We start from the raw sequence: 11,989 nt of genomic DNA, 5'->3' as shown, positions 1-11,989 counted from the left end.
AGTCACAGACTGATGAAGGGGAGGAATGATCCATTTTGATACAGAGAGGGAAGCAGAGAGTTTGATATTGACCCTGATGCCGGAACTGTAGCCAGTTAGAAGATGAAATCTTGTTCCTCCAAATGGTTTTGAGCTGTGACAGTGCTTTTTTCTGAAGGCACCATGGAGACTAAAATTATCTGAGTTGAAATGTTGTCTTCCGCCCACTGACGTGGTCTGTAAACTTTTAACAGTGTAGAAATGTCAAAAGATGTGTGTGTGGGAATCACAAACACAACAGAACGATATCTCCGCTGTATCTGTCAGTTCACCAGCGTGTGAATGCCATCGATCCTTGAATGTGGAGGCCGAGATGCTGGAGAAGACAGCGCCCACTCGCTACGAGGAGAGCCCGATCACGTGTTCATGTCCGTGATCTGATTGGATACATTGCCATGACGATAACAGCAATGTGACGTCATTCACTGTCTCTCATTTTGGAAGGGAATCAGTCGGCCATCGCAGATACACCAGCAGCTTCGCACTGGGAAGCGGCCGTTCACCTGCTCCGTGTGTGCGCGGAGACTCATTCAGTTAACCCACCTTGTGATGCTCCGGTGAGTTCACAATAAATAGAGGCCACATTTCTGTCCGGAGTGAGCAAAGAGTTTTACTCAATCATCCCAGCTGCTGCAGCACCAGCAACTTCACATCAGGGAGGAAGTTGAAATCAGCTCAGTGTTAAATATTTAACCATCACGGTGACTGAAGGCAGCTGCAGGTTCATGAGGTACTGTTACTGTCAGATTCTGCAGTTCTTGCAGCTGCTCATCGCATCCAGGACTGAACCCTGGTCACTGAGCATTGGAGGAGTCTGTTCTGCTGATGTTAGCCTTGAACTAGACTGGTGTTTAATACTGTGGATCCGTGAAGGTTCTGTATCAAATTCTGTGTCTCTAACACACTCACAATATACACTAGACAGGACACTCGGCCCATCTGGTCCCTGCCCATGGTTCTGTTCCATATCAGTATTTAAAAATTTATTTCTTGCCGTTTACCTCTCACTCTCTTTGTTGCAATTTGTCGCCACTCGGTGGGAGAAGAGATTTCCTGTGAATTTCGTAGAATCATAGAAATCTGCAGCAAAATACCGTTCATTATACATTGTTCCGACCATGTAACCTACTCTAGTAACTGCCTGCAAGTACCCTACCACATAGTCCTCTATTTTCCTAAGCTCCATTTACATACGATTCTCTTAAAAGACCCTATTGTACCCGTCTCTACCACCGTCCCTGGTAGTGCATTCCACACACCCACCACTCTCTGTGTATAAAAATATACCTCTGACATCTCCCTTGAACTTGGGTCCGATTACTCCGGGGTGGCGGGCGAACCGAGACGTGTGCCCCCATTGCAGAACCTGAGACCTGACTGAAACGGGCACATACAGGCGATCACCGAGTCCATTGCCGGGGTCGAAGTCATCCCATTGGGCTTCTTTTACTTTCGACTCGATCTCCCAAGTGAGGGGGGCAACCACGCAGGATGATGGGAGGATACTTCTTGCGCTGGAAGTGTCCTCCTTGGAGACATATTGGAGTCAAACGGCATTATTCGGCCCAACTGTCGAAGTTCAAACGTTCGGCAGTCTGAACATACCCCAGGTTTTTATGAACCACAAACGGCTGTTCTGCCCCCTCCAGCCGGTGTCTCCATTCTTCCCAAGGCTAGTTTGACCGCCAGGAGTTCCCAATTCCCCACGTCGTAATTCCGCAAGGCGTGGGGAGTCGGCGAGAATAGAAGGTGCAGGGGTGAAGCTTTTCGTCCGACATTGCTCCTTGGGACAGGACCGCTCCTATCCCGGAGTTAGAGGCGTCCACCTCGGCAGTGAATTGACTGGCTGGGTCCGGATGGACCACGATGGGAGCCTCTTCATGTCGGTGAACGCCGTCAGCTTCAGAGTCCCAACAGTAGGGGGTAGTAGGCGAGGTAAAGGGGGCTGCCACTCGACTGTAGTCTCTGATAAATCGGCGGTAGAAGTTAGCAAACCCCAGGAATTGTTGACGTTGTTTGTGGATCGTGGGCCTAGGCCATTCTTCCACTGCCCGGATCTTCTCGGGGTCTGCTCTCACCTGCCCGCTCTCAATGCTTCCCAGGAAGCTGACCGAAGGAACGTGGAACTCACATTTCTCCGTCTTCACAGATAACTTGTTCTCCCACAGTCTCTGGAGGACTTGACGGACAAGGTGAACGTGTTCTTGAGGGGGGGGGGGGGTGCCAGAAAATATCAGGATATCATCCAGGTAAACGCATACAAACCGATTGATAAAGTCCCTCAGTCCGTCATTAATGAGGGCTTGAAAAACGGCGGAAGCATTGGTGAGGCCAAAAGGCCTGACCAAATATTCGAAGTGTCCAGATGTTTATCAATGGCCGTCTTCCACTCGTCTTCCTCCCTCACCCTGACGAGATGGTAGGCGTTACGAAGGTCCAGCTTTGAGAAAATGGTGGCTCCGCGCAGTGGCTCAAATCTGAACTAACGTGGGGTAGAGTGTACTTGTTCTTAACTGTTATACTGTTTAGGCCTCTGTAATCAATACAAGGATGAAACGACCCGCCCTTCTTTTCTACAAAAAAGAAACCCACGCCTGCAGGGGAAGATGAAGGTCTGAAAATGCCCGCCATGAGGGACTCGCTGATGCTCTTCTCCATTGCCTCTCTCTCCGGTCGGGATAGATTAAAAAGGTGAGTGGTAGGTAGCAAGGCCCCCGGGGAGAAGTTCGATGTCACAATCATATAGACGCTGAGGAAGCAGGAAAGGGCCCGTTGTTTACTGAATACCGGTCCCAGGCCATGGTATTCTGTGGAGACTCGCGGCAAATCGAAGTGTTCCGGGACAGGTGGGGTCGCTGGGAGATGGGGCTGACCGCAGACAGATGGCGTGTCAGACTGGCTCCATTTGGCTATCCTCCCGGTAGACCAGTCGATGTGGGGATTGTGTTGGGTCAGCCATGGATACCCTAGAACTCCCGGGGCTTGAGGTGAACGAATGAGACTGAATCGTACCTCCTCCCGATGGTTGCCGGATCGCATCAAGGTCAGGGGTGGCGTACTGTGGGTCAGCCGAGCCAGCAGTTTTCCGTCCAGAGCCCGGACCTCCAGGTGGGTACTTAGCGGCTCGCGAGGTATTCCAGCCTGGGCGGCTATATCAGCGTCCAGCAGATTGCACTCGGTACAAGAATCCACCAAAGCGGATAGGGATAGAGACAGTCGCTGGTAATTCACGGTAGCGGGGTTCTGAATCCGTGTCTTGCGAGCTGAAGGGAGTATCGTCCGGCTCACCAGGACCTCCATTTTCGCTGCTGAGCACTCCCTTTTGGTCGCTGAGGGCAGGCATCCTAGAAAATGTCCTGGCTGGCCACAATACAAACAATCCCCATTTCTCCACCTCCATTGACCGACAAGCCTGAACAACATTCTGACTGTCATAACTCATCCATGATGGAATGATGAAACAGACACAAGAGACCGATCGGCCTTTCCGCACGATGTCTCATTTCCTTGTGAACCTTGTCACATCTTCGCTTTATCCCAAAATCATGAGATTACTGAGCCTTGTAGTCTACTTACCAACATCCATCTGTAAAGCAGCGTTGCCGGGTATAATTGAACCTCCTGCGTTCAGTTTCTGTTGACATTGTTGCGATCAACTCCCACCCAGTTTTTAGATTCAGTCCTGTCTATAAACGTTTATTTCTCCGCTTCCCTAAATGTGAAAGCGATGAGACTTCCAAGCGTTCTCATCCATCTCAACAAACGTCCTTCCCAAATTCTTGCCGAGACGCGTCTCACGAGTCTTTGAATTGTAATATTTTACAGCTTCACTCTCCACAGAAACTGCCTAATCTGAGCAAACTGTAACACTCTCGCTTTCATTTCCGATTGACAGGATGATATATGTGTTTGTGTGGATATGACTTTCCTTACAAATCAGGCATTTATTCCGTTCTCAAACACACATCAAAAGTTGTCCGGGTGGCCGAGTGGTCTAAGGCGCCAGACTCAAGGAATGAAAATCCATCCGACAAACGGGAGTGTTCTGGTCTCCATCTGGGGTCGTGGGTTCGAATCCCACTCCTGACAAAATTTGTCTTTAAGCATTCAATCGAGGCGACGTTATTTCTGCAAACAAACCCTGTGTTTTTGAGGTGGATTAGAAAAACTGTTGGAGGATAAGATTATGTTTTTGACACTGTTCATCGTATTGCAACAGGTCACCGTACACCGAATTCTGAGTGAGTGATTTATTCAGAAAAAAAAATCACGGTGAAGCATCTCGTCCCGAAACGCCGACTGCTTACGCTTTTCCACAGATGCTGCCTGGTCTGCTGAGCTCCTCCTGGCATACTCAGCTATTCAATATAGAAAAGTTTCTGAAGTGAAATCATTGGTTGTCAGATTATTTAATGGATGGGTATGTGAGCGTACATTATCACCTGTTGATGAAAGGTCTGATTGCTGATGGGTAGTAACTGTTCTTGAACGTGGTGGTGCGTGTCCTGAGGCTCTTGTACCATCTACCCGATGACAGCAGCGCAAAAAGAGCATGGCAGGATGGTGACGACCTCTGACGGTGGATGCTGTTTTCCGATTACATCATTTTATGTGGATCTGCTTAATGTTTGGGAGTGCATTTCCCGTGATGGACTGGGCCGAATTCACTAACTTCTTAAAGATTTTCCTTCAAAGGTACGGTATTTCCGTACCACGTCTTGTTGCAGACAGACAATATACTCTCTACGACACATCTATAGAAGCTCATCAAGGTTTTTGATGTCATGCTGAATCTCCGCAGTCTCCTAAGAAAGCAGAGGAGAGAGTTATACCAACAATTTAAAGTTACTGACGTGCCCCACCTCTGATCCTCCAAGGAGAACTGGCTCAAGGACCTCTGGTTTTCCCTCTGCTGAAGACAACAATCAGTCCTTGGTCTTGCCGACATAGAGTGGTAGGGTGTTGGCATATCTTGTTTAAAACGATCCCCTCTTAGTTGAATTGTATGCCCTAAGAGAGGATCGTTTAAAGACATGTAAACCCTGGAATGGAGATAACTTCTGCGTACTCTACCATTCTCTATGCCTCAAAATCTAAGAAACGTCTATTAGATTCCCCCTCACTTCTGATGCTCCAGAGAAAGAGAACAAGTTTGCCCAAACTTTCGCTATTGCACAAACCGTCTAATTCAGGTAGCATCTTGCTGATGCTCTTCTGCACACTCTCCAAATCCGCGTCATCCTTTCTCTGGAGGATGACCTGAACGGAGTGCAGCACAATTCCAGTGCTGTGATGCTGTACGCGCTGATTCCGCACATGCTCGGCAATCTGAGACCCTGTCATCAAAGCAGTCATTCAGAATATTCCGAAATACAGCTGTTTATCTGGCATGTGGAGACAGTAGTGCAGGTGCTGTCAGGGTGGCCGAGTGGTCTGAGGCGCCAGACTTAAGGCGAGTAAGTCACTTCCTAGTAAACGCGAGTGTTCTGGTCTCCAACGCGTGGGTTCGAACCCCACTCCTGGTAAATACTCTGTTTTTCACGTGCTGTTATTTATAATGCAATCACTGTAATTTTACTGCAGCGATCAAAGCCTAGTCTGTTTGGGAGTATGAGAAAGTCTCAATTAAGATAAAGATTTTGTTTTAGTCACAACAGAGTGCAGAACAACGGGTTACATGGGATTCAGGCTGCAGCGTTTGATGAGAAAGAGGCCTCGTTGAAGAGTGTTTGTGTCACCTTCTTAACCGTGGCTGTTGTTTGGACAGAATGACATTGGGGCCATTCAAACACGTTGTTGGTTTCTATATTGAAACGACATTTTACATAGTCGTTCTTAATCCGCGGAGATCAGTAACGTGCGTTGAACACCTTTCTGGATTTGCGAATATCGGATTGATCATTCCGGACTGGATTATATTCACTTTCCGTTGCAATGCAGATATTTTAAGTCGTACAGCATGGAAAATAGCCTTCGGCCCAATTGGTTCAAAGTTCAAAGCTGAAAGTATATTTTGCATCACAGCATATCTATATACATATATCACCATTCGCAGCAATGGGATTGACATTCCTGCGGGCATCCAAGAAACACAATAAAATCCATGAAGGGCCGCACTAACAGGACGGTCAAAACACTCAATGTGTACAATACAGCAATCTGTGCAAAGTCAAGTGAAAGAATAATGATAATAGCAATATTAATTGTTATTTTACACAATAATCCAGGGCGACTATGAAGCTCACTGGAGTTTGTTTAGATTTAACCTCTCTCAGAGACAACCAGATGAATTACACATTGACAGAAGATCGAATATGCACGATTTGAAATTATTCACGTAAAGCTGAAACACTTAATACAGATAGTAAATATGATTTCAAAAGTTATAAAAATAAAATCTGGACAAAATAAGTGTATTAGATTAAACGTAAAGAGAGTTGCAATTGATGTAGCATAATATATAACAGAACTGCAGGATACAGTACAACTGATGGATGAATACTGTTATTTTATATGTTAATGACTTGGGTGCTGCAATTGACGATCATACGGACAGGTTTGCGGTCCAGATGAAGATAGGTGGAGGTGCAGGAAATCTGGTGTAAGTAGAAAGTCTACAAAATGACAGAGGAAGATGAGGAAAATGGGCAAAGAAGTGCCAGACATGAAACACAGGCACGAAATGCATGGTGCTACACTTGAGCAGAAGAAATAAAATGGAAGACTATTTTCTGATCATAGAGAAAATTGGAAAATCTGAGGTGCAAAAGGACTCAACGTTATTCGTCCAGCATTCCCTGAAGGTGAATATGCATGTTGCGAAAGTGGTGAGAAAGGCCAATGCGATGTTGGCGATCATTTCCAGAGGAATGGAGTATGGATGCAGCGATGGAATTTTCAGGGTTTAAAATGCACTGATGAGGCCTTACCTTGAGTACTGTGAGCAGTTTGGAGCCCCTTGTCTGAGACAGGTTGTGTTGTCACTGGAGACGGTTCAGAGGTGGTTTAGAAAATTATTCCCGGGTTGAAAGCTTTGTCATGCGAGAAGCATGTGCTGGTTCTGGGTCTCTACTCAGGGGAATTCAGGAGATTGAATGGTTCGCGCATCAAATCACCCCCTGGACAGTCTCTATCACTCGTGTCACCCAGCTGACTACTGGACCGTCTCTCCCCGTGTCTATCACTCGGGTCTCCCGGCGTCTTAGGCGCTCCTGCTCCATGACTAAACTCAGCTTCCCTCTGTTTCATCAGCTGCGGATGAATGTCAGGAACCCCCGCTGGAACCAATCGGCGAGACCTCTCTCGGAAAGGGATGCCCTCGGTTGCTCTAATACCGTGGCAAGTACTCTTTAAGAAATCAAACTCAGAACTGCCAGTGGAAAAGGCGTCTTCACGTTCCAACACGTTATCAGTTAATCTCCATTTCCATTCCTCGAACATTTCAGCAAATTTAGGGTTTCCGGTCGCTCTAGCTGCTCCCAGAATGTTACATGACAGGTTGAGACAGGATGCACCGCACTGTTCCCCCTTTCCGCTCATCATCCTACTTAGCAGGAACTTGCACCTTCTCAAAAGCAGCTCTGAACACATGGTGAATGGACAAGGTGTTCAAAAAGTTCTCTCTACTTCTCTCTTTGCATGCTCCTTGGAACTTTCTCACAAGAATAAAAAGAGTTCCATCCGTTTCCATAGTCTCAGTTACCCCAACATCTGCTTCCATAAATGCCAGCTTCAACGAAAAGTAGCCATTGTATGGGTATTTATCAGTACTAAGCCCCGGAATTCCAAGGGCACTAACAGGCACCAATGGCAAGTACGTGGACACCGATTGTAAATGACACTAGAAGACAGTAAGATATGACAGCACAATACAGACCCTTCGCGCTCGATTTTGAGCCAAACCATATATTTCTTACATCCATTTGCCTGTGCAAGAGGCTCTTAAATGCCCCTAATGTTTTAGCCTCCACCACAATCCCTGGCAAGTCATTCCAGGCACTCACAACCCTCTGTGTAAAAAAAATTACCCCTGATGTCTCCCATAAACTTCTCTCCCTTAACTTAACTGTGTATGTATGCCCTCTGGTGTTTGCTATTCGTGCCCTGGGAAACAGGTACTGGCCAGCACCTTATCTATGCCTCTCATAATCATGTAGACCTCTATAAAGACTCCTCTCATCCTTCTATGCTCCAAAGAAAAATGTTCCAGCTCTGCTAACCATGCCTCATAACACTTGTTTTCCAATCCAGGCAATGTCCTTGTAAATCTCCTCTGCACCCTCTCCATAGCTTCCACATCCTCCTATAATGAGGTGACCAGAATGGAAAATAATACCTTAAGTGTAGTCTCACCAAAGTTTAGTAGAGTTGCAACATGACCTCTCTACTCTTGAACTCAATCCCCCTATTAAAGAAGCCTAGCATCCCATAGACCATCTTAACTATTCTATTAATCTGTGCAGCGACCGTGAGGGATGAATACATTTGAACCCCAATGTCCCTCTGTTCATACACACTCTTAAGTAACCGACCATTAACCCTGTACTCAGCCATCTGGTTTGTCCTTCTAAAATGCATCACCGCACACTTAATCGGATTGAACTCCATCTGCCACTATTCTGGCCAACTCTGCATCCTGTACATACCCTCTTGTAACCTTCGACAACATACAGCTCCATCCACAACTCCTCCAATCTTCGTGTTATTCCCAAACTTACTCACCCATCCTCCTGCGTCTTCATCCAGGTCATTTATAAACATCACAAAGAGCAGGGGTCCCAGGATTGATCCTTGCAGCACTCCACTAGTCAGCGACCTCCAGGCGGAATACTTTTCTTCCACAACTAACCCCTGCTTTCCTCCAGTAACCATTTTTTTATCCAAACAGCAAGGATCCACGGATCCCATGCCTCATGACTTTCTGGATGAGTCTTTCGCGGGGTACCTTGTCAAATGCCTTGTTAAAATCGATGTAGACGACATCTACCGCCCTACCCTCATCAATTTATTTTGTTACCTCTTCAAAAAACTCAATTGGGCCCGTGAGGCACGATCTTCCCTTCATAAAGCCATGTTGACTATCCTTGAGTAGACTGTACTTCTCCAAATGCTTGTAGATCCTATCCTTAAGAATCCTTTCCAATGGTTTGCAGACCACCGACGCAAGACTCTCCGGTCTATACCAGGTCTCACCAGGTTTCTCTGTTTCCTTTTTCAAAAAGGAAACTACATTAGCCGTTTTCCAATCCTCCGGCACCTCCCCTGCAGCCAAAGAGGATTCAAAGATCATAGCTACTGCTCCAGCGATCTCTTCTCTCACTTGCCACAGCAACCTGGGGTATATCTCGTCCGGACCTGGGGATTTGTGGTTTTTGAGAAGATCCAACACTTCTTCTTCCTTAATCTCCACATTCTCCAGCACACAGACCTGTTCTATTTCGGCCTCACCCTGATCAAGATCCTTTTCACTTATGAATACTGAAGCAAAGTATCCATTTAGTAACTCTCCAACCTCCTGTGCCTCCAGGCACATGTTGACCTCTTTATCCTTTTGCGGCCCCATCTTCATTCTTGTCATCGTTGCTCTTCACATACGCATAGAACACCTTGGGGTTTTCCTTAATCCTAGATGCCAAGGCCTTTTTATGCCCCCTTCAAGCTCTCCTAAATCCTTTCTTAAGCTCCTTCCTGGCTATCCTATATTTCTCATGAGCCTCTCCTGCTTCCTGCTTCTTATATCTAACATATGTTTTCTTCTTTCTCTTGACGAGTTGCCTCACATGTTTTCGCAGCCACGGTTCCCTTTTCCTACCACTTTTTCCTTGCCTCAGTGGGACAAACCTATCCTGAACCCAGCACAAGTGTTCCCTAAACTTCCTCCACATGACTTCTGTGCTTTCACCTTTGAACATCTGTTTCCAATTTACTCCCGCTAGTTCCCGCCTCATCCCTTCAGTTAGCCATTCCCCAGTTAAGCACTTTCCCATTGCCTGTTTTTATCCTTTTCCATAGCAATGCTGAAGCTAAGGGAGTTGAGGTCACTCTCACCAAAATGCTCTGCCACCTGATCAGGTTCATTACCTGGAACTAGACCCAGTATGGCTTCTCCTCTCATCTGCCGGTCCACATACTGTATCGGGAATCCTTCCTGAACACACCTGACAAATTCAGCCCCATCCATCCCCCTTGCAGTCAGGTGGTGTCAGTCAATATGAGGGAAGTTGAAATCACCCATAACAACAACCCTGTATTTCCTGCACCATTCTAAAATCTGTCTGCTTATCTGCTCCTCGGTGTCCCGAGGGCTATTTGTGGGCATATGGACTTCTCCCAGCACACGTAATGGTTCCTTTCCTATTTCTGACTTCCACCCTGACCGACTCAATGAACACACCCTCTGCAGCGTCCTCCCTTTCTATAGACGTGAAACTATCCCTGACCAGTACTGCTACTTCCCCCCGCCCCCCCCCCCCTTTCTACCTCCCATCCTATTCCTTTTAAAACACCTCAACCTCGGTACCTCCATCAGCCAATGCTGCCCTTCCTCCAGCCAGGTTTCAGTAACGGCCAGTGTCATAACTCCACATACTGATCCATGCTCTAAGTTCATCCACTTTATCCCTAATACTCTTAGCATTGAAATAGACACATTTCAACCTCTTTGTGGCTACATTTATGTTTTATCGCCTGCCTGTCCTTCCTCACTAACTCAGAACACATAGCATCATGCCCTTGTCCTTGTACCCTAATCTCTGCACTCACATTCTGATTCCCACCCCCTGCCAAATTAATTTAAACCCTCTCCAACAGCTCTAACAAAACTGGCCGCCAGGTCCCTTTCCAGTTCATGTGCAGCCGGTCCACTTTGTACAGGTCAGACCTTTCCCAGAAGAGATCCCAATGTTCCAGAAGTCTGAACCCCTGTCCCCTGCACCAACTCTTCAGCCACCCATTCAACTGCCATGACTTCCAGTTCCTCCCCTCTCTGCCTCGTGGCACAGGCAGCAATCCTGAGATTACCACCCTTGCTTTTTAACTTTTGTATTAACTCTCCATATTCCTTCTTCAGGACCTCATCCCTACTCCTATCTATGTCATTGGTCCCCACTTGGACCACAGCTGACTGCTCACCCTCTTTCCTGAGAATACCGAGAACTCGATCCAAGATATCACGGACCCTGGCACCAGGGAGGCAACACACCATCCAGGATTCTCGATCTTTCCCACAGAACCTCTTATCTGTCCCCCTAACTATCGAATCCCCAATCAATACTGCTCTCCTCTTTTCCCTTCTTCCTTTCTCAGCAAAGGGGCCAGTCACTGTGCCAGAGACACAACCACTACAACTTGTCCCTGGTAGGTCATCCCCACGAACAATATCCAAAACAGTAAACTTATTGTTGATGGGAACGGCCACAGGGGTGCTCTGCTCTCTCTATCTATTCCCCCTCCCTCTCCGGACAGTCACCCAGTTAGTTACCTGTCTCCTGACTTTTAGGGGAGACTGTCTCCCTGAAACTTTGATCTATTACTACCTCTGCCTCCCGAATGATCCGAAGTTCATCCAGCTCCAGTTCCCTAACTCAGTTTGACAAGAGCTGAAGCAGGATGCTTCTCTTGCTGGTGTAGTCATCAGAGACAACTGTGCTGTCCCTGACTCCTACATCCTACAATCGGAGCACTGGACTGTCCTATCTACTGCCTCCATCACCAACTCCTAAGTTAATTAGATTAATTAAAGGACCTTACCCGGCCTTACCCACTGGGAGCAAGTTCGTCCTCCGCCTCTGCTCGCCAAAACCTTTCGAGTCAAAGCCTCAAAGCTCCACTGCTGCTCTGGCCCCACTCACTCACTGGCCGCTCCGCTTGAGCTACCCCTCTTTTTATTTGTTTGTTGAGCTTTTCAATTTCCGATTGCCCAATCAGACTGCTTGGTCACCTGACCTCGATT

The 11,989-nt window shown here is 47.1% G+C and overlaps 1 non-coding gene across 1 annotated transcript; it reads left to right on the top strand.

The window, feature by feature from the left end:
- The first annotated feature begins 4,014 nt into the window (after positions 1–4,014).
- trnal-caa (transfer RNA leucine (anticodon CAA)) lies at positions 4,015–4,128 on the top strand. The gene is made up of 2 exons: positions 4,015–4,052; positions 4,094–4,128. It is a non-coding gene; the product is annotated as a tRNA-Leu (tRNA).
- Positions 4,129–11,989: the final 7,861 nt, after the last annotated feature.

This window comes from Hemitrygon akajei, unplaced genomic scaffold, assembly GCF_048418815.1.
Source record: "Hemitrygon akajei unplaced genomic scaffold, sHemAka1.3 Scf000074, whole genome shotgun sequence".
Lineage (NCBI taxonomy): Eukaryota > Metazoa > Chordata > Chondrichthyes > Myliobatiformes > Dasyatidae > Hemitrygon > Hemitrygon akajei.
Note: the sequence above shows the minus strand (reverse complement) of the source record. Positions and strands in the feature narration are given on the sequence as shown.